This window comes from Schistocerca gregaria, chromosome 3, assembly GCF_023897955.1.
Source record: "Schistocerca gregaria isolate iqSchGreg1 chromosome 3, iqSchGreg1.2, whole genome shotgun sequence".
In the NCBI taxonomy this organism is placed as follows: domain Eukaryota; kingdom Metazoa; phylum Arthropoda; class Insecta; order Orthoptera; family Acrididae; genus Schistocerca; species Schistocerca gregaria.
The window spans coordinates 103,022,373-103,049,258 of record NC_064922.1 but is presented as its reverse complement, the minus strand read 5'-3'; positions in this window follow the sequence as shown (position 1 = coordinate 103,049,258).

Below are 26,886 nucleotides of genomic sequence, written 5' to 3'. Positions count from 1 at the left end.
GATCAAAACATAGACTGTTTGAGTCATTACTCCCATAAAGGAAAGTGCGAATGGTGACTGTTGTATTCAGTCCCGATGCAATTTCTGTGTTTCATCAGCACTCTGATAGTCCACAGATTACAGAATGCCTGCAAATGTGCATAGGAAACTACTACTGGTCTTCCAGGGAACGATCAAATCGTAGACTGTTAGAGACATTACTTCCATGGAGGAAAGTGCGCATGGTGCCTGTTGTATTCAATTCCGATGCAATTTTTGTGTTTCATCAACACTCTGATAGTCCACAGATTACAGAATGAAACCAGATGTGCATCGGAAACTACTACTGGTCTTCCAGGGAACGATCAAAGCGTAGTCTGTTTGAGACATACCTCCCTTGGAGGAAAGTGCGCATTGTGACTGTTGTATTCAATCCCGATGCAATTTCTGTGTTTCATCAACACTCTCACAGACCACTGATTACAGAATGCCTCCAGATGTGCATCGGAACTACTACTGGTCTTCCAGGGAACGATCAAAGCGTAGACTGTTTGAGACATTACTCCCATGGAGGAAAGTGCGCATGGTGACCGTTGTATTCAATCCCGATGCAATTTCTGTGTTTCATCAACACTCTGATAGTCCACAGATTGCAGAATGCCACCAGATGGGCATCGGTAACTACTACTGGTCTTCGAGGGAACGATCAAAGCGTAGACTGTTTGAGACATTACTTCCATGGAGGAAAGTGCGCATGGTGACTGTTGTATTAAATCCCGACGCAATTTCTGTGTTTCATCAACACTCAGATAGTTCACAGATTACAGAATGCCTCCAGATGTGCATCGGAAACTACTACTGGTCTTCCAGGGAAAGATCAAAGCGTAGGCTGTTAGAGACATTACTCCCATGGAGGAGAGTGCGCATGATGACTGTTGTATTTAATCCCGATGCAATTTATGTGATTCATCAACACTCTGATAGTCCACAGATTACAGAATGCCTCCAGTTGTGCATCGGAAACTACTACTGGTCTTCCAGGGAACGATCAAAGAGTAGACTGTTTGAGACACTGTTCGCATGGAGGAAAGTGTGCATGGTGACTGTTGTATTGAATCCCGATGCCATTTCTGTGTTCCATCAACACTCTAATAGTCCACAGATTACAGATTGCTTCCAGATGAGCATCGGAAACTACTACTGGTCTTCAAGGGAACGATCAAAGCGTAGACTGTTTGAGACATTACTTCCATGGAGAAAAGGGCGCATGATGACTGTTGTATTCAATCCCGACGCAATTTCTGTGTTTCATCAACACTCAGATAGGTCACAGATTACAGAATGCCTCCAGATGTGCATCGGTAACTACTACTGGTCTTCCAGGGAACGATCAAAGCGTAGACTGTGTGAGACATTACTCCCATGGTGGAAAGTGCGCATGGTGACTTTTGTATTCAATCCCGAGGCAATTTCTGTGTTTCAATACACACTTTGAAGGTACACAGATTACAGAATGCCTCCAGATGTGCATCGGAAACTGCTACTGGGCTTCCAAGGAACGATCAAAGCGTAGCCTGTTTGAGAATTACTCCCATGGAGGAGAGTGCGGATGGTTACTGTTGTATTCAATCCCGATGGAATTTCTCAGTTTCATCAACAGTCTGATAGTCCACAGATTGCAGAATGCCTCCAGATGTGCATCGGAAACTACTTCTCGTCTTCCAGGGTACGATCAAAGAATAGACTGCTTGAGACATTACGCCCATGGAGGAAAATGAGCATGGTGCCTGTTGTATTCAATCCCGATGCAATTTCTGTGTTTCATCTACAGTCGGATAGTCCACAGATTACATAATGCCGCCAGATGTGCATCGTAAACTAGTACTGCTCTTCCAGGGAACGATCAACACGTAGACTGTATGAGACATTACTCCCATGGAGGAAAGTGCGCATGGTGACTGTTGTATTCAATCCCGATGAAATTTCTGTGTTTCATCGACACTCTGATAGTCCACAGATTACAGATTGTCTCCAGATGTGCATCGGAAACTACTACTCGTCTTCCAGGGAACGATCAAAACATAGACTGTTTGAGTCATTACTCCCATAAAGGAAAGTGCGAATGGTGACTGTTGTATTCAGTCCCGATGCAATTTCTGTATTTCATCAGCACTCTGATAGTCCACAGATTACAGAATGCCTGCAAATGTGCATAGGAAACTACTACTGGTCTTCCAGGGAACGATCAAATCGTAGACTGTTAGAGACATTACTTCCATGGAGGAAAGTGCGCATGGTGCCTGTTGTATTCAATTCCGATGCAATTTTTGTGTTTCATCAACACTCTGATAGTCCACAGATTACAGAATGAAACCAGATGTGCATCGGAAACTACTACTGGTCTTCCAGGGAACGATCAAAGCGTAGTCTGTTTGAGACATACCTCCCGTGGAGGAAAGTGCGCATGGTGACTGTTGTATTCAATCCCGATGCAATTTCTGTGTTTCATCAACACTCTGACAGACCACTGATTACACAATGCCTCCAGATGTGCATCGGAACTACTACTGGTCTTCCAGGGAACGATCAAAGCGTAGACTGTTTGAGACATTACTCAGACGGAGGAAAGTGCACTTGGTGACAGTAGTCAATCCCGATGCAATTTCTGTGTTTCATCAACAGTCTGATAGACCACAGATTACAGAATGCCTCCAGATATGCATCGGAAACTACTGCTAGTCTTCCAGGGAACGATCAAAGCGTAGACTGATTGAGACATTACTCCCATGGAGGAAAGTGCTCATGGTGACCGTTGTATTCAATCCCGATGCAATTTCTGTGTTTCATCAACACTCTGATAGTCCACAGATTGCAGAATGCCACCAGATGGGCATCGGAAACTACTACTGGTCTTCGAGGGAACGATCAAAGCGTAGACTGTTTGAGACATTACTTCCATGGAGGAAAGTGCGCATGGTGACTGTTGTATTAAATCCCGACGCAATTTCTGTGTTTCATCAACACTCAGATAGTTCACAGATTACAGATTGCCTCCAGATGTGCATCGGAAACTACTACTGGTCTTCCAGGGAACGATCAAAGCGTAGACTGTTACAGACATTACTGCCATGGAGGAAAGCGCGCATGATGACTGTTGAATTTAATCCCGATGCAATTTCTGTGTTTCATCATTACTCTGATAGTCCACAGATTACAGAATGCCTCCAGATGTGCATCGGAAACTACTACTGGTCTTCCAGGGAGCGATCAAAGCGTAGACTGTTAGAGACATTTCTCCCATGGTGGAAAGTGCGTGTGGTGACTGTTGTATTCAATCCCGATGCAATTTCTGTGTTTCATCAGCACTATGATAGTCCACAGATTACAGAATGCCTCCAGATGTGCATCTGAAACTACTACTGGACTTCCAGGGAACGATCAAAGCGTAGACTGTTAGAGACATTTCTCCCATGGTGGAAAGTGCGCGTGGGGACTGTTGTATTCAATCCCGATGCAATTTCTGTGTTTCATCAACACTCTGATAGTCCACAGATTACAGATTGTCTCCAGATGTGCATCGGAAACTACTACTGGTCTTCCTGGGAGCGATCAAAGCGTAGACTGTTTCAGACATTACTCCCATGGAGGAAAGTGCGCATGGTGACTCTTGTATTCAATCCCGATGCAATTTCTGTGATTCATCAACACTTTGAAGGTCCACAGATTACAGAATACCACCAGATGTGCATCGTAAACTACTACTGCTCTTCCAGGGAACGATCAACACGTAGCCTGTATGAGACATTACTCCCATGGAGGAAAGTGCGCATGGTGACTGTTGTATTCAATCCCGATGAAATTTCTGTGTTTCATCGACACTCTGATAGTCCACAGATTACAGATTGTCTCCAGATGTGCATCGGAAACTACTACTGGTCTTCCAGGGAACGATCAAAGCATAGACTGTTTGAGACATTACTCCCATGGAGAAACGTTCTCATGGTGACTGTTGTATTCAATCCCGATGCAATTTCTGTGTTTCATCTGCACTCTGATAGTCCACAGATTACAGAATGCCTGCAAATGTGCATAGGAAACTACTACTGGTCTTCCAGGGAACGATCAAATCGTAGACTGTTAGAGACATTACTTCCATGGAGGAAAGTGCGCATGGTGCCTGTTGTATTCAATTCCGATGCAATTTTTGTAATTCATCAACACTCTGATAGTCCACAGATTACAGAATGAAACCAGATGTGCATCGGAAACTACTACTGGTCTTCCAGGGAACGATCAAAGCGTAGTCTGTTTGAGACATACCTCCCGTATAGGAAAGTGCGCATGGTGACTGTTGTATTCAATCCCGATGCAATTTCTGTGTTTCATCAACACTCTGACAGACCACTGATTACAGAATGCCTCCAGATGTGCATCGGAACTACTACTGGTCTTCCAGGGAACGATCAAAGCGTAGACTGTTTGAGACATTACTCAGACGGAGGAAAGTGCACTTGGTGACTGTAGTCAATCCCGATGCAATTTCTGTGTTTCATCAACAGTCTGATAGACCACAGATTACAGAATGCCTCCAGATATGCATCGGAAACTACTGCTAGTCTTCCAGGGAACGATCATAGCGTAGACTGTTTGAGATATTACTCCCATGGAGGAAAGTGCGCATGGTGACCGTTGTATTCAATCCCGATGCAATTTCTGTGTTTCATCAACACTCTGATAGTCCACAGATTGCAGAATGCCACCAGATGGGCATCGGAAACTACTACTGGTCTTCGAGGGAACGATCAAAGCGTAGATTGTTTGAGACATTACTTCCATGGAGGAAAGTGCGCATGGTGACTGTTGTATTAAATCCCGACGCAATTTCTGTGTTTCATCAACACTCTGATAGTTCACAGATTACAGATTGCCTCCAGATGTGCATCGGAAACTACTACTAGTCTTCCAGGGAATGATCAAAGCGTAGGCTGTTAGAGACATTACTCCCATGGAGGAGAGTGCGCATGATGACTGTTGTATTTAATCCCGATGCAATTTATGTGATTCATCAACACTCTGATAGTCCACAGATTGCAGAATTCCACCAGATGGGCATCGAAAATTACTACTGGTCTTCCAGGGAACGATCAAAGCGTAGACTGTTTGAGACATTACTCCCATGGTGGAAAGTGCGCATGGTGACTTTTGTATTCAATCGCGAGGCAATTTCTGTGTTTCAATACACACTTTGAAGGTACACAGATTACAGAATGCCTCCAGATGTGCATCGGAAACTGCTACTGGCCTTCCAGGGAACGATCAAAGCATAGACTGTTTGAGAATTACCCCCATGGAGGAAAGTGCGCATGGTGGCTGTTGTATTCAATCCCGATGCAATTTCTGTGTTTCATCAACACTCTGATAGTCCACAGATTACAGAATGCCACAAGACGTGCATCGGAACTATTACTGGTCTCCCAGGGAACAATCAAAGCGTAGACTGTTTGAGACATTACTCCCGTGGAGGAAAGTGCGCATGGTGACTGGGTATTCAATCCAGATGCAATTATTGTGTTTCATCAACACTTTGAACGTCCACAGATTACAGAATGCCTCCATATGTGCATCGGAAACTACTACTGGTCTTCCAGGGAACGATCAAAGCGTAGACTGTTTGAGACACTGCTCCATTGGAGGAAAGTGCGCATGGTGACTGTTATATTCAATTCCGATGCAATTTCTGTGGTTCATCAACACTCAGATAGTCCACAGATTACAGAATGCTTCCAGATGTGCATCGGAAACTACTACTGGTCTTCCAGGGAATAATCAAATTCTAGACTGTTAGAGACATTACTACAATGGAGGAAAGTGCGAATGCAGACTGTTATATTCAATCCAGATGCAATTTCTGTGTTTCATCAACAGTCTGATAGACCACAGATTACAGAATGCCTCCAGATGTGCATCGGAAACTACTGCTGGTCTTCCAGGGAACGATCAAAGCGTAGACTGTTTGAGACATTACTCCCATGGAGGAAAGTGCGCATGGTGACCGTTGTATTCAATCCCGATGCAATTTCTGTGTTTCATCAACACTCTGACAGACCACTGATTACAGAATGCCTCCAGATGTGCATCGGAACTACTACTGGTCTTCCAGGGAACGATCAAAGCGTAGACTGTTTGAGACATTACTCAGTCGGAGGAAAGTGCACTTGGTGACTGTATTCAATCCCGATGCAATTTCTGTGTTTCATCAACAGTCTGATAGACCACAGATTACAGAATGCCTCCAGATGTGCATCGGAAACTACTACTGGTCTTCCATGGAACGATCAAAGCGTAGACTGTTTGAGACACTGTTCGCATGGAGGAAAGTGTGCATGGTGACTGTTGTATTGAATCCCAATGCCATTTCTGTGTTCCATCAACACTCTGATAGTCCACAGATTACAGATTGCCTCCAGATGAGCATCGGAAACTACTACTGGTCTTCAAGGGTACGATCAAAGCGTACACTGTTTGAGACATTACTTCCATGGAGAAAAGTGCGCATGGTGACTGTTGTATTCAATCCCGACGCAATTTCTGTGTTTCATCAACACTCAGATAGTTCACAGATTACAGAATGCCTCCAGATGTGCATCGGTAACTACTACTGGTCTTCCAGGGAACGATCAAAGCGTAGACTGTTTGAGACATTACTCCCATGGTGGAAAAGGCGCATGGTGACTTTTGTATTCAATCCCTAGGCAATTTCTGTGTTTCAATACACACTTTGAAGGTACACAGATTACAGAATGCCTCCAGATGTGCATCGGAAACTGCTACTGGCCTTCCAGGCAATGATCAAAGCATAGACTGTTTGAGAATTACCCCCATGGAGGAAAGTGCTCATGGTGGCTGTTGTATTCAATCCCGATGCAATTTCTGTGTTTCATCAACACTCTGATAGTCCACAGATTACAGAATGCCTCCAGATGTGCTGCGGAAACTACTACTGGTCTTCCAGGGAACGATCAAAGCGTAGACAGTTTGAGACATTTCTCCCATTGAGGAAAGTGCGCATGGTGTCTGTTGTATTCAATCCCGATTCTATTTCTGTGTTTCATCAACACTCTGATACTCCACAGATTACAGAATGCCACGAGACGTGCATCGGAACTACTACTGGTCTCCCAGGGAACGATCAAAGCGTAGACTGTTTGAGACATTACTCCCGTGGAGGAAAGTGCGCATGGTGACTGGGTATTCAATCCAGATGCAATTATTGTGTTTCATCGACACTTTGAAAGTCCACAGATTACAGAATGCCTCCATATGTGCATCGGAAACTACTACTGGTCTTCCAGGGAACGATCAAAGCGTAGACTGTTTGAGACACTGCTCCCTTGGAGGAAAGTGCGCATGGTGTCTGTTATATTCAATTCCGATGCAATTTCTGTGGTTCATCAACACTCAGATAGTCCACAGATTACAGAATGCTTCCAGATGTGCATTGGAAACTACTACTGGTCTTCCAGGGAATAATCAAATCGTAGACTGTTAGAGACATTACTACAATGGAGGAAAGTGCGAATGCTGACTGTTATATTCAATCCCGATGCAATTTCTGTGTTTTATCAACAGTCTGATAGACCACAGATTACAGAATGCCTTCAGATGTGCATCGGAAACTACTACTGGTCTTCGAGGGAACGATCAAAGCGTAGACTGTTTGAGACATTACTTCCATGGAGGAAAGTGCGCATGGTGACTGTTGTATTAAATCCCGACGCAATTTCTGTGTTTCATCAACACTCAGATGGTCCACAGATTACAGAATGCCTCCAGATGTGCATCGGAAACTACTACTGGCCTTCCTGGGAACTATCAAAGCGTAGACTGTTTGAGAATTATCCCCATGGAGGAAAGTGCGCATGGTGACTGTTGTATTCAATCCCGATGCAATTTCTGTGTTTCATCAACACTCTGATAGTCCACAGATAACAGATTGCCTCCAGATGTGCATCGGAAACTACTACTTGTCTTCCAGGGAACGATCAAAGCGTAGACTGTTGGAGACATTACTCCCATGGAGGAAAGTGCGCATGGTGACTGTTGTATTCAATCCCGAGGCAATTTCTGTGTTTCAATCCACACTTTGAAGGTCCAGAGATTACAGAATGCCTCCAGATGTGCATCGGAAACTACTACAGGTCTCCCAGGGAACGATCAAAGCGTAGACTGTTTGAGAATTACCCCATGGAGGAAAGAGTTCATGGTATCTGTTGTATTCAATCCCGCTCCAATATCTGTGTTTCATCATCACTCTGATAGTCCACAGATTTCAGATTGCCTCCAGATGTGCTTCGGATACTACTACTGGTCTTCCAGGGAACGATCAATGCGTAGACTGTTTGAGACATTACCTTTATGGAGGAAAGTGCGCATGGTGACTGTTGTATTCAATCCCGATGCAGTTCCTGTGTTTCATCAACACTATGATAGTCCACAGTTTACAGAATGCCTCCAGATATGCATCAGAAGCTACTACTGACTTCCAGCTAACGATCAAAGCGTAGACTGTTTGAGACATTATTCCCATGGAGGAAAGTGGGCATGGTGATTGTTGTACCCAATCCCGATTCAATTTCTGTGTTTCATCAACAGTCTGATAGTCCACAGATTACAGAATGCCTCCAGATGTGCATCGTAAACTACAACTGCTCTTCCAGGGAACGATCAAAATGTAGACTGTATGAGACATTAGTCCCATGGAGGAAAGTGCGCATGGTGACTGTTGTATTCAATCCCGATGCAATTTCTGTGTTTCATCAACACTCTGATAGTCCACAGATTACAGATTGTCTTCAGATGGGCATCGGAAACTACTACTGGTCTTCCAGGGAACGGTCAAAACGTAGACTGTTTGAGTCATTACTCCCATAAAGGAAAGTGCGAATGGTGACTGTTGTATTCAGTCCCGATGCAATTTCTGTGTTTCATTAACACTCTGATAGTGCACAGATTACAGAATGCCTCAAGATGAGCATCGGAAACTACTACTGGTCTTCCAGGGAACGATCAAAGCATAGACTGTTTGAGACATTACTCCCATGGAGGAACGTTCTCATGGTGACTGTTGTATTCAATCCCGATGCAAAATCTGTGTTTCATCAGCACTCTGATAGTCCACAGATTACAGAACGCCTGCAGATGTGCATAGGAAACTACTACTGGTCTTCCAGGGAACGATCAAATCGTAGACTGTCAGAGACATTACTCCCATGGAGGAAAGTGCGCATGGTGCCTGTTGTATTCAATTACGATGCAAGTTTTGTGTTTCATCAACACTCTGATAGTCCACAGATTACAGAATGCCACCAGATGTGCATCGGAAACTACTACTGGTATTCCAGGGAACGATCAAAGCGTAGTCAGTTTGAGACATACCTCCCGTGGAGGAAAGTGCGCATGGTGACTGGGTATTCAATCCAGATGCAATTATTGTGTTTCATCAACACTTTGAAATTCCACAGATTACAGAATGCCTCCATATGTGCATCGGAAACTACTACTGGTCTTCCAGGGAACGATCAAAGCGTAGACTGTTTGAGACACTGCTCCCTTGGAGGAAAGTGCGCATGGTGACTGTTATATTCAATTCCGATGCAATTTCTGTGGTTCATCAACACTCAGATAGTCCACAGATTACAGAATGCATCCAGATGTGCATCGGAAACTACTACTGGTCTTCCAGGGAATAATCAAATCGTAGACTGTTAGAGACACTACTACAATGGAGGAAAGTGCGAATGCTGACTGTTATATTCAATCCCGATGCAATTTCTGTGTTTCATCAACAGTCTGATAGACCACAGATTACAGAATGCCTCCAGATGTGCATCGGAAACTACTACTGGTCTTCGAGGGAACGATCAAAGCGTAGACTGTTTGAGACATTACTTCCATGGAGGAAAGTGCGCATGGTGACTGTAGTATTAAATCCCGACGCAATTTCTGTGTTTCATCAACACTCAGATAGTCCACAGATTACAGAATGCCTCCAGATGTGCATCGGAAACTACTACTGGCCTTCCAGGGAACGATCAAAGCGTAGACTGTTTGAGAATTATCCCCATGGAGGAAAGTGCGCATGGTGACTGTTGTATTCAATCCCGATGCAATTTCTGTGTTTCATCAACACTCTGATAGTCCACAGATAACAGATTGCCTCCAGATGTGCATCGGAAACTACTACTTGTCTTCCAGGGAACGATCAAAGCGTAGACTGTTGGAGACATTACTCCCATGGAGGAAAGTGCGCATGGTGACTGTTGTATTCAATCACGAGGCAATTTCTGTGTTTCAATCCACACTTTGAAGGTCCAGAGATTACAGAATGCCTCCAGATGTGCATCGGAAACTACAACAGGTCTCCCAGGGAACGATCAAAGCGTAGACTGTTTGAGAATTACCCCATGGAGGAAAGAGGGCATGGTGTCTGTTGTATTCAATCCCGATGCAATTTCTGTGTTTCATCATCACTCTGATAGTCCACAGATTTCAGATTGCCTCCAGATGTGCTTCGGAAGCTACTACTGGTCTTCCAGGGAACGATCAATGCGTAGACTGTTTGAGACATTACTTTTATGGAGGAAAGTGCGCATGGTGACTGTTGTATTCAATCCCGATGCAATTTCTGTGTTTCATCAACACTATGATAGTCCACAAATTACAGAATGCCTCCAGATATGCATCAGAAACTACTACTGACTTCCAGCTAACGATCAAAGCGTCGACTGTTTGAGACATTATTCCCATGGAGGAAAGTGGGCATGGTGACTGTTGTACTCAATCCCGATGCAATTTCTGTGTTTCATCAACAGTCTGATAGTCCACAGATTACAGAATGCCTCCAGATGTGCATCGTAAACTACTACTGCTCTTCCAGGGAACGATCAAATCCTAGACTGTATGAGACATTACTCCCATGGAGGAAAGTGCGCATGGTGACTGTTGTATTCAATCCCGATGCAATTTCTGTGTTTCATCAACACTCTGATAGTCCACAGACTACAGATTGTCTTCAGATGTGCATCGGAAACTACTACTGGTCTTCCAGGGAACGATCAAAACGTATACTGTTTGAGTCATTACTCCCATAAAGGAAAGTGCGAATGGTGACTGTTGTATTCAGTCCCGATACAATTTCTGTGTTTCATTAACACTCTGATAGTCCACAGATTACAGAATGCCTCAAGATGAGCATCGGAAACTACTACTGGTCTTCCAGGGAACGATCAAAGCGTAGACTGTGTGAGACACTGCTCCCTTGGAGGAAAGTGCGCATGGTGACTGTTATATTCAATTCCGATGCAATTTCTGTGGTTCATCAACACTCAGATAGTCCACAGATTACAGAATGCTTCCAGATGTGCATTGGAAACTACTACTGGTCTTCCAGGGAATAATCAAATCGTAGACTGTTAGAGACATTACTACAATGGAGGAAAGTGCGAATGCTGACTGTTATATTCAATCCCGATGCAATTTCTGTGTTTCATCAACAGTCTGATAGACCACAGATTACAGAATGCCTCCAGATGTGCATCGGAAACTACTACTGGTCTTCGAGGGAACGATCAAAGCGTAGACTGTTTGAGACATTACTTCCATGGAGGAAAGTGCGCATGGTGACTGTTGTATTAAATCCCGACGCAATTTCTGTGTTTCATCAACACTCAGATAGTCCACAGATTACAGAATGCCTCCAGATGTGCATCGGAAACGACTACTGGCCTTCCTGGGAACGATCAAAGCGTAGACTGTTTGAGAATTATCCCCATGGAGGAAAGTGCGCATGGTGACTGTTGTATTCAATCCCGATGCAATTTCTGTGTTTCATCAACACTCTGATAGTCGACAGATAACAGATTGCCTCCAGATGTGCATCGGAAACTACTACTTGTCTTCCAGGGAACGATCAAAGCGTAGACTGTTGGAGACATTACTCCCATGGAGGAAAATGCGCATGGTGACTGTTGTATTCAATCCCGAGGCAATTTCTGTGTTTCAATCCACACTTTGAAGGTCCAGAGATTACAGAATGCCTCCAGATGTGCATCGGAAACTACTACAGGTCTCCCAGGGAGCGATCAAAGCGTAGACTGTTTGAGAATTACCCCATGGAGGAAAGAGTTCATGGTGTCTGTTGTATTCAATCCCGCTCCAATATCTGTGTTTCATCATCACTCTGATAGTCCACAGATTTCAGATTGCCTCCAGATGTGCTTCGGAAACTACTACTGGTCTTCCAGGGAACGATCAATGCGTAGACTGTTGGAGACATTACCTTTATGGAGGAAAGTGCGCATGGTGACTGTTGTATTCAATCCCGATGCAATTCCTGTGTTTCATCAACACTATGATAGTCCACAGTTTACAGAATGCCTCCAGATATGCATCAGAAACTACTACTGACTTCCAGCTAACGATCAAAGCGTAGACTGTTTGAGACATTATTCCCATGGAGGAAAGTGGGCATGGTGATTGTTGTACTCAATCCCGATTCAATTTCTCTGTTTCATCAACAGTCTGATAGTCCACAGATTACAGAATGCCTCCAGATGTGCATCGTAAACTACAACTGCTCTTCCAGGGAACGATCAAAACGTAGACTGTATGAGACATTACTCCCATGGAGGAAAGTGCGCATGGTGACTGTTGTATTCAATCCCGATGCAGTTTCTGTGTTTCATCAACACTCTGATAGTCCACAGATTACAGATTGTCTTCAGATGTGCATCGGAAACTACTACTGGTCTTCCAGGGAACGATCAAAACATAGACTGTTTGAGTCATTACTCCCATAAAGGAAAGTGCGAATGGTGACTGTTGTATTCAGTCCCGATGCAATTTCTGTGTTTCATTAACACTCTGATAGTCCACAGATTACAGAATGCCTCAAGATGAGCATCGGAAACTACTACTGGTCTTCCAGGGAACGATCAAAGCATAGACTGTTTGAGACATTACTCCCATGGAGGAACGTTCTCATGGTGACTGTTGTATTCAATCCCGATGCAATTTCTGTGTTTCATCAGCACTCTGATAGTCCACAGATTACAGAACGCCTGCAGATGTGCATAGGAAACTACTACTGGTCTTCCAGGGAACGATCAAATCGTAGACTGTCAGAGACATTACTCCCATGGAGGAAAGTGCGCATGGTGCCTGTTGTATTCAATTACGATGCAATTTTTGTGTTTCATCAACACTCTGATAGTCCACAGATTACAGAATGCCACCAGATGTGCATCGGAAACTACTACTGGTCTTCCAGGGAACGATCAAAGCGTAGTCAGTTTGAGACATACCTCCCGTGGAGGAAAGTGCGCATGGTGACTGTTGTATTCAATCCCGATGCAATTTCTGTGTTTCATCAACAGTCTGATAGTCCACAGATTACAGAATGCCTCCAGATGTGCATCGTAAACTACTACTGCTCTTCCAGGGAACGATCAAAACGTAGACTGTATGAGACATTACTCCCATGGAGGGAAGTGCGCATGGTGACTGTTGTATTCAATCCCGATGCAATTTCTGTGTTTCATCAACACTCTGATAGTCCACAGATTACAGATTGTCTTCAGATGTGCATCGGAAACTACTACTGGTCTTCCCGGGAACGATCAAAACGTAGACTGTTTGAGTCATTACTCCCATAAAGGAAAGTGCGAATGGTGACTGTTGTATTCAGTCCCGATGCAATTTCTGTGTTTCATTAACACTCTGATAGTCCACAGATTACAGAATGCCTCAAGATGAGCATCGGAAACTACTACTGGTCTTCCAGGGAACGATCAAAGCATAGACTGTTTGAGACATTACTCCCATGGAGGAACGTTCTCATGGTGACTGTTGTATTCAATCCCAATGCAATCTCTGTGTTTCATCAGCACTCTGATAGTCCACAGATTACAGAACGCCTGCAGATGTGCATAGGAAACTACTACTGGTCTTCCAGGGAACGATCAAATCGTAGACTGTTAGAGACATTACTCCCATGGAGGAAAGTGCGCATGGTGCCTGTTGTATTCAATTCCGATGCAATTTTTGTGTTTCATCAACACTCTGATAGTCCACAGATTACAGAATGCCACCAGATGTGCATCGGAAACTACTACTGGTCTTCCAGGGAACGATCAAATCCTAGACTGTATGAGACATTACTCCCATGGAGGAAAGTGCGAATGCTGACTGTTATATTCAATCCCGATGCAATTTCTGTGTTTCATCAACAGTCTGATAGACCACAGATTACAGAATGCCTCCAGATGTGCATCGGAAACTACTACTGGTCTTCGAGGGAACGATCAAAGCGTAGACTGTTTGAGAATTATCCCCATGGAGGAAAGTGCGCATGGTGACTGTTGTATTCAATCCCGATGCAATTTCTGTGTTTCATCAACACTATGATAGTCCACAGATTACAGAATGCCTCCAGATATGCATCAGAAACTACTACTGACTTCCAGCTAACGATCAAAGCGTAGACTGTTTGAGACATTATTCCCATGGAGGAAAGTGGGCATGGTGACTGTTGTACTCAATCCCGATGCAATTTCTGTGTTTCATCAACAGTCTGATAGTCCACAGATTACAGAATGCCTCCAGATGTGCATCGTAAACTACTACTGCTCTTCCAGGGAACGATCAAATCCTAGACTGTATGAGACATTACTCCCATGGAGGAAAGTGCGCATGGTGACTGTTGTATTCAATCCCGATGCAATTTCTGTATTTCATCAACACTCTGATAGTCCACAGACTACAGATTGTCTTCAGATGTGCATCGGAAACTACTACTGGTCTTCCAGGGAACGATCAAAACGTATACTGTTTGAGTCATTACTCCCATAAAGGAAAGTGCGAATGGTGACTGTTGTATTCAGTCCCGATGCAATTTCTGTGTTTCATTAACACTCTGATAGTCCACAGATTACAGAATGCCTCAAGATGAGCATCGGAAACTACTACTGGTCTTCCAGGGAACGATCAAAGCATAGACTGTTTGAGACATTACTCCCATGGAGAAACGTTCTCATGGTGACTGTTGTATTCAATCCCGATGCAATTTCTGTGTTTCATCAGCACTCTGATAGTCCACAGATTACAGAACGCCTGCAGATGTGCATAGGAAACTACTACTGGTCTTCCAGGGAACGATCAAATCGTAGATTGTTAGAGACATTACACCCATGGACGAAAGTGCGCATGGTGCCTGTTGTATTCAATTCCGATGCAATTTTTGTGTTTCATCAACACTCTGATAGTCCACAGATTACAGAATGCCACCAGATGTGCATCGGAAACTACTACTGGTCTTCCAGGGAACGATCAAAGCGTAGTCAGTTTGAGACATACCTCCCGTGGAGGAAAGTGCGCATGGTGACTGTTGTATTCAATCCCGATGCAATTTCTGTGTTTCATCAAAGGTCTGATAGTCCACAGATTACAGAATGCCTCCAGATGTGCATCGTAAACTACTACTGCTCTTCCAGGGAACGATCAAAACGTAGACTGTTAGAGACATTACTCCCATGGAGGAAAGTGCGCATGATGACTGTTGTATGTAATCCCGATGCAATTTCTGTGTTTCATCAACACTCAGATAGTTCACAGATTACAGATTGCCTCCAGATGTGCATCGGAAACTACTACTGGTCTTCCAGGGAATGATCAAAGCGTAGGCTGTTAGAGACATTACTCCCATGGAGGAGAGTGCGCATGATGACTGTTGTATTTAATCCCGATGCAATTTATGTGATTCATCAACACTCTGATAGTCCACAGATTGCAGAATGCCACCAGATGGGCATCGGAAACTACTACTGGTCTTCCAGGGAACGATCAAAGCGTAGACTGTTTGAGACATTACTCCCATGGTGGAAAGTGCGCATGGTGACTTTTGTATTCAATCGCGAGGCAATTTCTGTGTTTCAATACACACTTTGAAGGTACACAGATTACAGAATGCCTCCAGATGTGCATCGGAAACTGCTACTGGCCTTCCAGGGAACGATCAAAGCATAGACTGTTTGAGAATTACCCCCATGGAGGAAAGTGCGCATGGTGGCTGTTGTATTCAATCCCGATTCTATTTCTGTGTTTCATCAACACTCTGATAGTCCACAGATTACAGAATGCCACGAGACGTGCATCGGAACTATTACTGGTCTCCCAGGGAACAATCAAAGCGTAGACTGTTTGAGACATTACTCCCGTGGAGGAAAGTGCGCATGGTGACTGGGTATTCAATCCAGATGCAATTATTGTGTTTCATCAACACTTTGAACGTCCACAGATTACAGAATGCCTCCATATGTGCATCGGAAACTACTACTGGTCTTCTAGGGAACGATCAAAGCGTAGACTGTTTGAGACACTGCTCCATTGGAGGAAAGTGCGCATGGTGACTGTTATATTCAATTCCGATGCAATTTCTGTGGTTCATCAACACTCAGATAGTCCACAGATTACAGAATGCTTCCAGATGTGCATCGGAAACTACTACTGGTCTTCCAGGGAATAATCAAATTGTAGACTGTTAGAGACATTACTACAATGGAGGAAAGTGCGAATGCTGACTGTTATATTCAATCCCGATGCAATTTCTGTGTTTCATCAACAGTCTGATAGACCACAGATTACAGAATGCCTCCAGATGTGCATCGGAAACTACTGCTGGTCTTCCAGGGAACGATCAAAGCGTAGACTGTTTGAGACATTACTCCCATGGAGGAAAGTGCGCATGGTGACTGTTGTATTCAATCCCGATGCAATTTCTGTGTTTCATCAACACTCTGACAGACCACTGATTACAGAATGCCTCCAGATGTGCATCGGAACTACTACTGGTCTTCCAGGGAACGATCAAAGCGTAGACTGTTTGAGACATTACTCAGACGGAGGAAAGTGCACTTGGTGACTGTAGTCAATCCCGATGCAATTTCTGTGTTTCATCAACAGTCTGATAGACCACAGATTACAGAATGCCTCCAGATGTGCATCGGAAACTACTACTGCTCTTCCAGGGAACGATCAAAGCATAGACTGTTTGAGACACTGTTCGCATGGACGAAAGTGTGCATGGTGACTGTTGTATTGAATCCCGATGCCATTTCTGTGTTCCATCAACACTCTGATAGTCCACAGATTACAGATTGCCTCCAGATGAGCATCGGAAACTACTACTGGTCTTCAAGGGAACGATCAAAGCGTAGACTGTTTGAGACATTACTTCCATGGAGAAAAGGGCGCATGGTGACTGTTGTATTCAATCCCGACGCAATTTCTGTGTTTCATCAACACTCAGATAGGTCACAGATTACAGAATGCCTCCAGATGTGCATCGGTAACTACTACTGGTCTTCCAGGGAACGATCAAAGCGTAGACTGTTTGAGACATTACTCCCATGGTGGAAAGTGCGCATGGTGACTTTTGTATTCAATCCCTAGGCTATTTCTGTGTTTCAATACACACTTTGAAGGTACACAGATTACAGAATGCCTCCAGATGAGCATCGGAAACTGCTACTGGCCTTCCAGGGAACGATCAAAGCATAGACTGTTTGAGAATTACCCCCATGGAGGAAAGTGCGCATGGTGGCTGTTGTATTCAATCCCGATGCAATTTCTGTGTTTCATCAACACTCTGATAGTCCACAGATTACAGAATGCCTCCAGATGTGCTGCGGAAACTACTACTGGTCTTCCAGGGAACGATCAAAGCGTAGACAGTTTGAGACATTTCTCCCATGGAGGAAAGTGCGCATGGTGTCTGTTGTATTCAATCCCGATTCTATTTCTGTGTTTCATCAACACTCTGATACTCCACAGATTACAGAATGCCACGAGACGTGCATCGGAACTACTACTGGTCTCCCAGGGAACGATCAAAGCGTAGACTGTTTGAGACATTACTCCCGTGGAGGAAAGTGCGCATGGTGACTGGGTATTCAATCCAGATGCAATTATTGTGTTTCATCAACACTTTGAAAGTCCACAGATTACAGAATGCCTCCATATGTGCATCGGAAACTACTACTGGTCTTCCAGGGCCGATCAAAGCGTAGACTGTTTGAGACACTGCTCCCTTGGAGGAAAGTGCGCATGGTGACTGTTATATTCATTCCGATGCAATTTCTGTGGTTCATCAACACTCAGATAGTCCACAGATTACAGAATGCTTCCAGATGTGCATCGGAAACTACTACTGGTCTTCCAGGGAATAATCAAATCGTAGACTGTTAGAGACATTACTACAATGGAGGAAAGTGCGAATGCTGACTGTTATATTCAATCCCGATGCAATTTCTGTGTTTCATCAACAGTCTGATAGACCACAGATTACAGAATGCCTCCAGATGTGCATCGGAAACTACTACTGGTCTTCGAGGGAACGATCAAAGCGTAGACTGTTTGAGACATTACTTCCATGGAGGAAAGTGCGCATGGTGACTGTTGTATTAAATCCCGACGCAATTTCTGTGTTTCATCAACACTCAGATAGTCCACAGATTACAGAATGCCTCCAGATGTGCATCGGAAACTACTACTGGCCTTCCTGGGAACGATCAAAGCGTAGACTCTTTGAGAATTATCCCCATGGAGGAAAGTGCGCATGGTGACTGTTGTATTCAATCCCGATGCAATTTCTGTGTTTCATCAACACTCTGATAGTCCACAGATAACAGATTGCCTCCAGGTGTGCATCGGAAACTACTACTTGTCTTCCAGGGAACGATCAAAGCGTAGACTGTTGGAGACATTACTCCCATGGAGGAAAATGGGCATGGTGACTGTTGTATTCAATCCCGAGGCAATTTCTGTGTTTCAATCCACACTTTGAAGGTCCAGAGATTACAGAATGCCTCCAGATGTGCATCGGAAACTACTATAGGTCTCCCAGGGAACGACCAAAGCGTAGACTGTTTGAGAATTACCCCATGGAGGAAAGAGTTCATGGTGTCTGTTGTATTCAATCCCGCTCCAATATCTGTGTTTCATCATCACTCTGATAGTCCACAGATTTCAGATTGCCTCCAGATGTGCTTCGGAAACTACTACTGGTCTTCCAGGGTACGATCAATGCGTAGACTGTTTGAGACATTACCTTTATGGAGGAAAGTGCGCATGGTGACTGTTGTATTCAATCCCGATGCAATTTCTGTGTTTCATCAACACTATGATAGTCCACAGTGTACAGAAGGCCTCCAGATATGCATCAGAAACTACTACTGACTTCCAGCTAACGATCAAAGCGTAGACTGTTTGAGACATTATTCCCATGGAGGAAAGTGGGCATGGTGTTTGTTGTACTCAATCCCGATGCAATTTCTGTGTTTCATCAACAGTCTGATAGTCCACAGATTACAGAATGCCTCCAGATGTGCATCGTAAACTACAACTGCTCTTCCAGGGAACGATCAAAACGTAGACTGTATGAGACATTACTCCCATGGAGGAAAGTGCGCATGGTGACTGTTGTATTCAATCCCGATGCAATTTCTGTGTTTCATCAACACTCTGATAGTCCACAGATTACAGATTGTCTTCAGATGTGCATCGGAAACTACTACTGGTCTTCCAGGGAACGATCAAAACGTAGACTGTTTGAGTCATTACTCCCATAAAGGAAAGTGCGAATGGTGACTGTTGTATTCAGTCCCGATGCAATTTCTGTGTTTCATTAACACTCTGATAGTCCACAGATTACAGAATGCCTCAAGATGAGCATCGGAAACTACTACTGGTCTTCCAGGGAACGATCAAAGCATAGACTGTTTGAGACATTACTCCCATGGAGGAACGTTCTCATGGTGACTGTTGTATTCAATCCCGATGCAATTTCTGTGTTTCATCAGCACTCTGATAGTCCACAGATTACAGAACGCCTGCAGATGTGCATAGGAAACTACTACTGGTCTTCCAGGGAACGATCAAATCGTAGACTGTTGGAGACATTACTCCCATGGAGGAAAGTGCGCATGGTGCCTGTTGTATTCAATTCCGATGCAATTTTTGTGTTTCATCAACACTCTGATAGTCCACAGATTACAGAATGCCACCAGATGTGCATCGGAAACTACTACTGGTCTTCCAGGGAACGATCAAAGCGTAGTCAGTTTGAGACAAACCTCCCGTGGAGGAAAGTGCGCATGGTGACTGTTGTATTCAATCCCGATGCAATTTCTGTGTTTCATCAACTGTCTGATAGTCCACAGATTACAGAATGCCTCCAGATGTGCATCGTAAACTACTACTGCTCTTCCAGAGAACGATCAAAACGTAGACTGTATGAGACATTACTCCCATGGAGGAAAGTGCGCATGGTGACTGTTGTATTCAATCCCGATGCAATTTCTGTGTTTCATCAACACTCTGATAGTCCACAGATTACAGATTGTCTTCAGATGTGCATCGGAAACTACTACTGGTCTTCCCGGGAACGATCAAAACGTAGACTGTTTGAGTCATTACTCCCATAAAGGAAAGTGCGAATGGTGACTGTTGTATTCAGTCCCGATGCAATTTCTGTGTTTCATTAACACTCTGATAGTCCACAGATTACAGAATGCCTCAAGATGAGCATCGGAAACTACTACTGGTCTTCCAGGGAACGATCAAAGCATAGACTGTTTGAGACATTACTCCCATGGAGGAACGTTCTCATGGTGACTGTTGTATTCAATCCCGATGCAATTTCTGTGTTTCATCAGCACTCTGATAGTCCACAGATTACAGAACGCCTGCAGATGTGCATAGGAAACTACAACTGGTCTTCCAGGGAACGATCAAATCGTAGACTGTTGGAGACATTACTCCCATGGAGGAAAGTGCGCATGGTGCCTGTTGTATTCAATTCCGATGCAATTTTTGTGTTTCATCAACACTCTGATAGTCCACAGATTACAGAATGCCACCAGATGTGCATCGGAAACTACTACTGGTCTTCCAGGGAACGATCAAAGCGTAGTCAGTTTGAGACAAACCTCCCGTGGAGGAAAGTGCGCATGGTGACTGTTGTATTCAATCCCGATGCAATTTCTGTGTTTCATCAACTGTCTGATAGTCCACAGATTACAGAATGCCTCCAGATGTGCATCGTAAACTACTACTGCTCTTCCAGAGAACGATCAAAATGTAGACTGTATGAGACATTACTCCCATGGAGGAAAGTGCGCATGGTGACTGTTGTATTCAATCCCGATGCAATTTCTGTGTTTCATCAACACTCTGATAGTCCACAGATTACAGATTGTCTTCAGATGTGCATCGGAAACTACTACTGGTCTTCCCGGGAACGATCAAAACGTAGACTGTTTGAGTCATTACTCCCATAAAGGAAAGTGCGAATGGTGACTGTTGTATTCAGTCCCGATGCAATTTCTGTGTTTCATTAACACTCTGATAGTCCACAGATTACAGAATGCCTCAAGATGAGCATCGGAAACTACTACTGGTCTTCCAGGGAACGATCAAAGCATAGACTGTTTGAGACATTACTCCCATGGAGGAACGTTCTCATGGTGACTGTTGTATTCAATCCCAATGCAATCTCTGTGTTTCATCAGCACTCTGATAGTCCACAGATTACAGAACGCCTGCAGATGTGCATAGGAAACTACTACTGGTCTTCCAGGGAACGATCAAATCGTAGACTGTTAGAGACATTACTCCCATGGAGGAAAGTGCGCATGGTGCCTGTTGTATTCAATTCCGATGCAATTTTTGTGTTTCATCAACACTCTGATAGTCCACAGATTACAGAATGCCACCAGATGTGCATCGGAAACTACTACTGGTCTTCCAGGGAACGATCAAAGCGTAGACTGTTTGAGACATTACTCCCATGGTGGAAAGTGCGCATGGTGACTGTTGTATTCAATCCCGATTCTATTTCTGTGTTTCATCAACACTCTGATACTCCACAGATTACAGAATGCCACGAGACGTGCATCGGAACTACTACTGGTCTCCCAGGGAACGATCAAAGCGTAGACTGTTTCAGACATTACTCCCGTGGAGGAAAGTGCGCATGGTGACTGGGTATTCAATCCAGATGCAATTATTGTGTTTCATCAACACTTTGAAAGTCCACAGATTACAGAATGCCTCCATATGTGCATCGGAAACTACTACTGGTCTTCCAGGGAACGATCAAAGCGTAGACTGTTTGAGACACTGCTCCCTTGGAGGAAAGTGCGCATGGTGACTGTTATATTCAATTCAGATGCAATTTCTGTGGTTCATCAACACTCAGATAGTCCACAGATTACAGAATGCTTCCAGATGTGCATCGGAAACTACTACTGGTCTTCCAGGGAATAATCAAATCGTAGACTGTTAGAGACATTACTACAATGGAGGAAAGTGCGAATGCTGCCTGTTATATTCAATCCCGATGCAATTTCTGTGTTTCATCAACAGTCTGATAGACCACAGATTACAGAATGCCTCCAGATGTGCATCGGAAACTACTACTGGTCTTCGAGGGAACGATCAAAGCGTAGACTGTTTGAGACATTACTTCCATGGAGGAAAGTGCGCATGGTGACTGTAGTATTAAATCCCGACGCAATTTCTGTGTTTCATCAACACTCAGATAGTCCACAGATTACAGAATGCCTCCATATGTGCATCGGAAACTACTACTGGCCTTCCAGGGAACGATCAAAGCGTAGACTGTTTGAGAATTATCCCCATGGAGGAAAGTGCGCATGGTGACTGTTGTATTCAATCCCGATGCAATTTCTGTGTTTCATCAACACTCTGATAGTCCACAGATAACAGATTGCCTCCAGAAGTGCATCGGAAACTACTACTTGTCTTCCAGGGAACGATCAAAGCGTAGACTGTTGGAGACATTACTCCCATGGAGGAAAGTGCGCATGGTAACTGTTGTATTCAATCCCGAGGCAATTTCTGTGTTTCAATCCACACTTTGAAGGTCCAGAGATTACAGAATGCCTCCAGATGTGCATCGGAAACTACTACAGGTCTCCCAGGGAGCGATCAAAGCGTAGACTGTTTGAGAATTACCCCATGGAGGAAAGAGGGCATGGTGTCTGGTGTATTCAATCCCGCTCCAATATCTGTGTTTCATCATCACTCTGATAGTCCACAGATTTCACATTGCCTCCAGATGTGCTTCGGAAACTACTACTGGTCTTCCAGGGAACGATCAATGCGTAGACTGTTTGAGACATTACTTTTATGGAGGAAAGTGCGCATGGTGACTGTTGTATTCAATCCCGATGCAATTTCTGTGTTTCATCAACACTATGATAGTCCACAGATTACAGAATGCCTTCAGATATGCATCAGAAACTACTACTGACTTCCAGCTAACGATCAAAGCGTAGACTGTTTGAGACATTATTCCCATGGAGGAAAGTGGGCATGGTGACTGTTGTACTCAATCCCGATGCAATTTCTGTGTTTCATCAACAGTCTGATAGTCCACAGATTACAGAATGCCTCCAGATGTGCATCGTAAACTACTACTGCTCTTCTAGGGAACGATCAAATCCTAGACGGTATGAGACATTACTCCCATGGAGGAAAGTGCGCATGGTGACTGTTGTATTCAATCCCGATGCAATTTCTGTGTTTCATCAACACTCTGATAGTCCACAGACTACAGATTGTCTTCAGATGTGCATCGGAAACTACTACTGGTCTTCCAGGGAACGATCAAAACGTAGACTGTTTGAGTCATTACTCCCATAAAGGAAAGTGCGAATGGTGACTGTTGTATTCAGTCCCGATGCAATTTCTGTGTTTCATTAACACTCTGATAGTCCACAAATTACAGAATGCCTCAAGAAGAGCATCGGAAACTACTACTGGTCTTCCAGGGAACGATCAAAGCATAGACTGTTTGAGACATTACTCCCATGGAGAAACGTTCTCATGGTGACTGTTGTATTCAATCCCGATGCAATTTCTGTGTTTCATCAGCACTCTGATAGTCCACAGATTACAGAACGCCTGCAGATGTGCATAGGAAACTACTACTGGTCTTCCAGGGAACGATCAAATCGTACACTGTTAGAGACATTACTCCCATGGTGGAAAGTGCGCATGGTGCCTGTTGTATTCAATTCCGATGCAATTTTTGTGTTTCATCAACACTCTGATAGTCCACAGATTACAGAATGCCACCAGATGTGCATCGGAAACTACTACTGGTCTTCCAGGGAACGATCAAAGCGTAGTCAGTTTGAGACATACCTCCCGTGGAGGAAAGTGCGCATGGTGACTGTTATATTCAATCCCGATGCAATTTCTGTGTTTCATCAACAGTCTGATAGTCCACAGATTACAGAATGCCTCCAGATGTGCATCGTAAACTACTACTGCTCTTCCAGGGAACGATCAAAACGTAGACTGTATGAGACATTACTCCCATAGAGGAAAGTGCGCATGGTGACTGTTGTATTCAATCCCGATGCAATTTCTGTGTTTCATCAACACTCTGATAGTCCACAGATTACAGATTGTCTTCAGATGTGCATCGGAAACTACTACTGGTCTTCCCGGGAACGATCAAAACGTAGACTGTTTGAGTCATTACTCCCATAAAGGAAAGTGCGAATGGTGACTGTTGTATTCAATCCCGATGCAATTTCTGTGTTTCATCAATACTCTGATAGTCCACAGATTACAGAATGCCACCAGATGTGCATCGGAAACTACTACTGGTCTTCCAGGGAACGATCAAAGCGTAGACTGTTTGAGACACTGTTCGCATGGAGGAAAGTGCGCATGGTGATAGTTGTATTGAATCCCGATGCCATTTCTGTGTTTCATCAACACTCTGATAGTCCACAGATTACAGATTGCCTCCAGATGAGCATCGTAAACTACTACTGGTCTTCAAGGGAACGATCAAGGCGTAGACTGTTTGATACATTACTTCCATGGAGAAAAGGGCGCATGGTGACTGTTGTATTCAATCCCGACGCAATTTCTGTGTTTCATCAACACTCAGATACTTCACAGATTACAGAATGCCTCCAGATGTGCATCGGAAACTACTACTGATCTTCCAGGGAACGATCAAAGCGTAGACTGTTTGAGACATTACTCCCCTGGAGGAAAGTTCACTTGGTGACAGTTGTATTCAATCCCGATGCAATTTCTGTGTTTCATCAACACTCTGATAGTCTACAGATCACAGAATGCCACCAGATGTGCATCGGAAACTACTACAGGTCTTCCTGGGAACGATCAAAGCGTAGACTGTTTGACCCATTACTTTTATGGAGGAAAGTGCGCATGGTGACTGTTGTTTTCAATCCCGATGCAATTTCTGTGTTTCATCAACACTATGATAGTCCACAGATTACAGAATGCCTCCAGATGAGCATCGGTAACTACTACTGGTCTTCCAGGGAACGATCAAAGCGTAGACTGTTTGAGACATTACTCCCATGGTGGAAAGTGCGCATGGTGACTTTTGTATTCAATCCCGAGGCAATTTCTGTGTTTCAATACACACTTTGAAGGTACACAGATTACAGAATGCCTCCAGTTGTGCATCGGAAACTGCTACTGGCCTTCCAGGGAACGATCAAAGCATAGACTGTTTGAGAATTAACCCCATGGAGGAAAGTGCGCATGGTGGCTGTTGTATTCAATACCGATGCAATTTCTGTGTTTCATCAACACTCTGATAGTCCACAGATTACAGAATGCCTCCAGATGTGCTACGGAACTACTACTGATCTTCCAGGGAACGATCAAAGCGTAGACAGTTTGAGACATTACTCCCATGGAGGAAAGTGCGCATGGTGACTGTTGTATTCAATCCCGATGCAATTTCTCTGTTTCATCAACACTCTGATTCTCCACAGATTACAGAATTCCTCCAGATGTGCTTCGGAAACTACTACTGGTCTTCCAGGGAACGATCAAAGCGTAGACTGTTTGAGACATTACTCCCCTGGAGGAAAGTTCACTTGGTGACAGTTGTATTCAATCCCGATGCAATTTCTGTGTTTCATCAACACTCTGATAGTCTACAGATTACAGAATGCCACCAGATGTGCATCGGAAACTACTACAGGTCATCCAGGGAACGATCAAAGCGTAGACTGTTTGAGAATTACCCCATATAGGAATGAGGGCATGGTGTCTGTTGTATTCAATCCCGCTGCAATATCTGTGTTTCATTAACACTCTGATAGTCCACAGATTACAGATTGCCTCCAGATGTGCTTCGGAAACTACTAGTGGTCTTCCAGGGAACTATCAAAGCGTAGACTGTTTGAGACATTACTTTTATGGAGGAAAGTGCGCATGGTGACTGTTGTTTTCATTCCCGATGCAATTTCTGTGTTTCATCAACACTATGATAGTCCACAGATTACAGAATGCCTCCATATGTGCATCGGAAACTACTACTGGTCTTCCAGGGAACGATCAAAGCGTAGACTGTTTGAGACATTACTCCCCTGGAGGAAAGTTCACTTGGTGACAGTTGTATTCAATCCCGATGCAATTTCTGTGTTTCATCAACACTCTGATAGTCTACAGATCACAGAATGCCACCAGATGTGCATCGGAAACTACTACAGGTCTTCCAGAGAACGATCAAAGCGTAGACTTTTTGACCCATTACTTTTATGGAGGAAAGTGCGCATGGTGACTGTTATATTCAATTCCGATGCAATTTCTGTGGTTCATCAACACTCAGATAGTCCACAGATTACAGAATGCTTCCAGATGTGCATCGGAAACTACTACTGGTCTTCAAGGGAACGATCTAAGCGTAGACTGTTTGAGAATTATCCCCATGGAGGAAAGTGCGCATGGTGACTGTTGTATTCAATCCCGATGCAATTTCTGTGT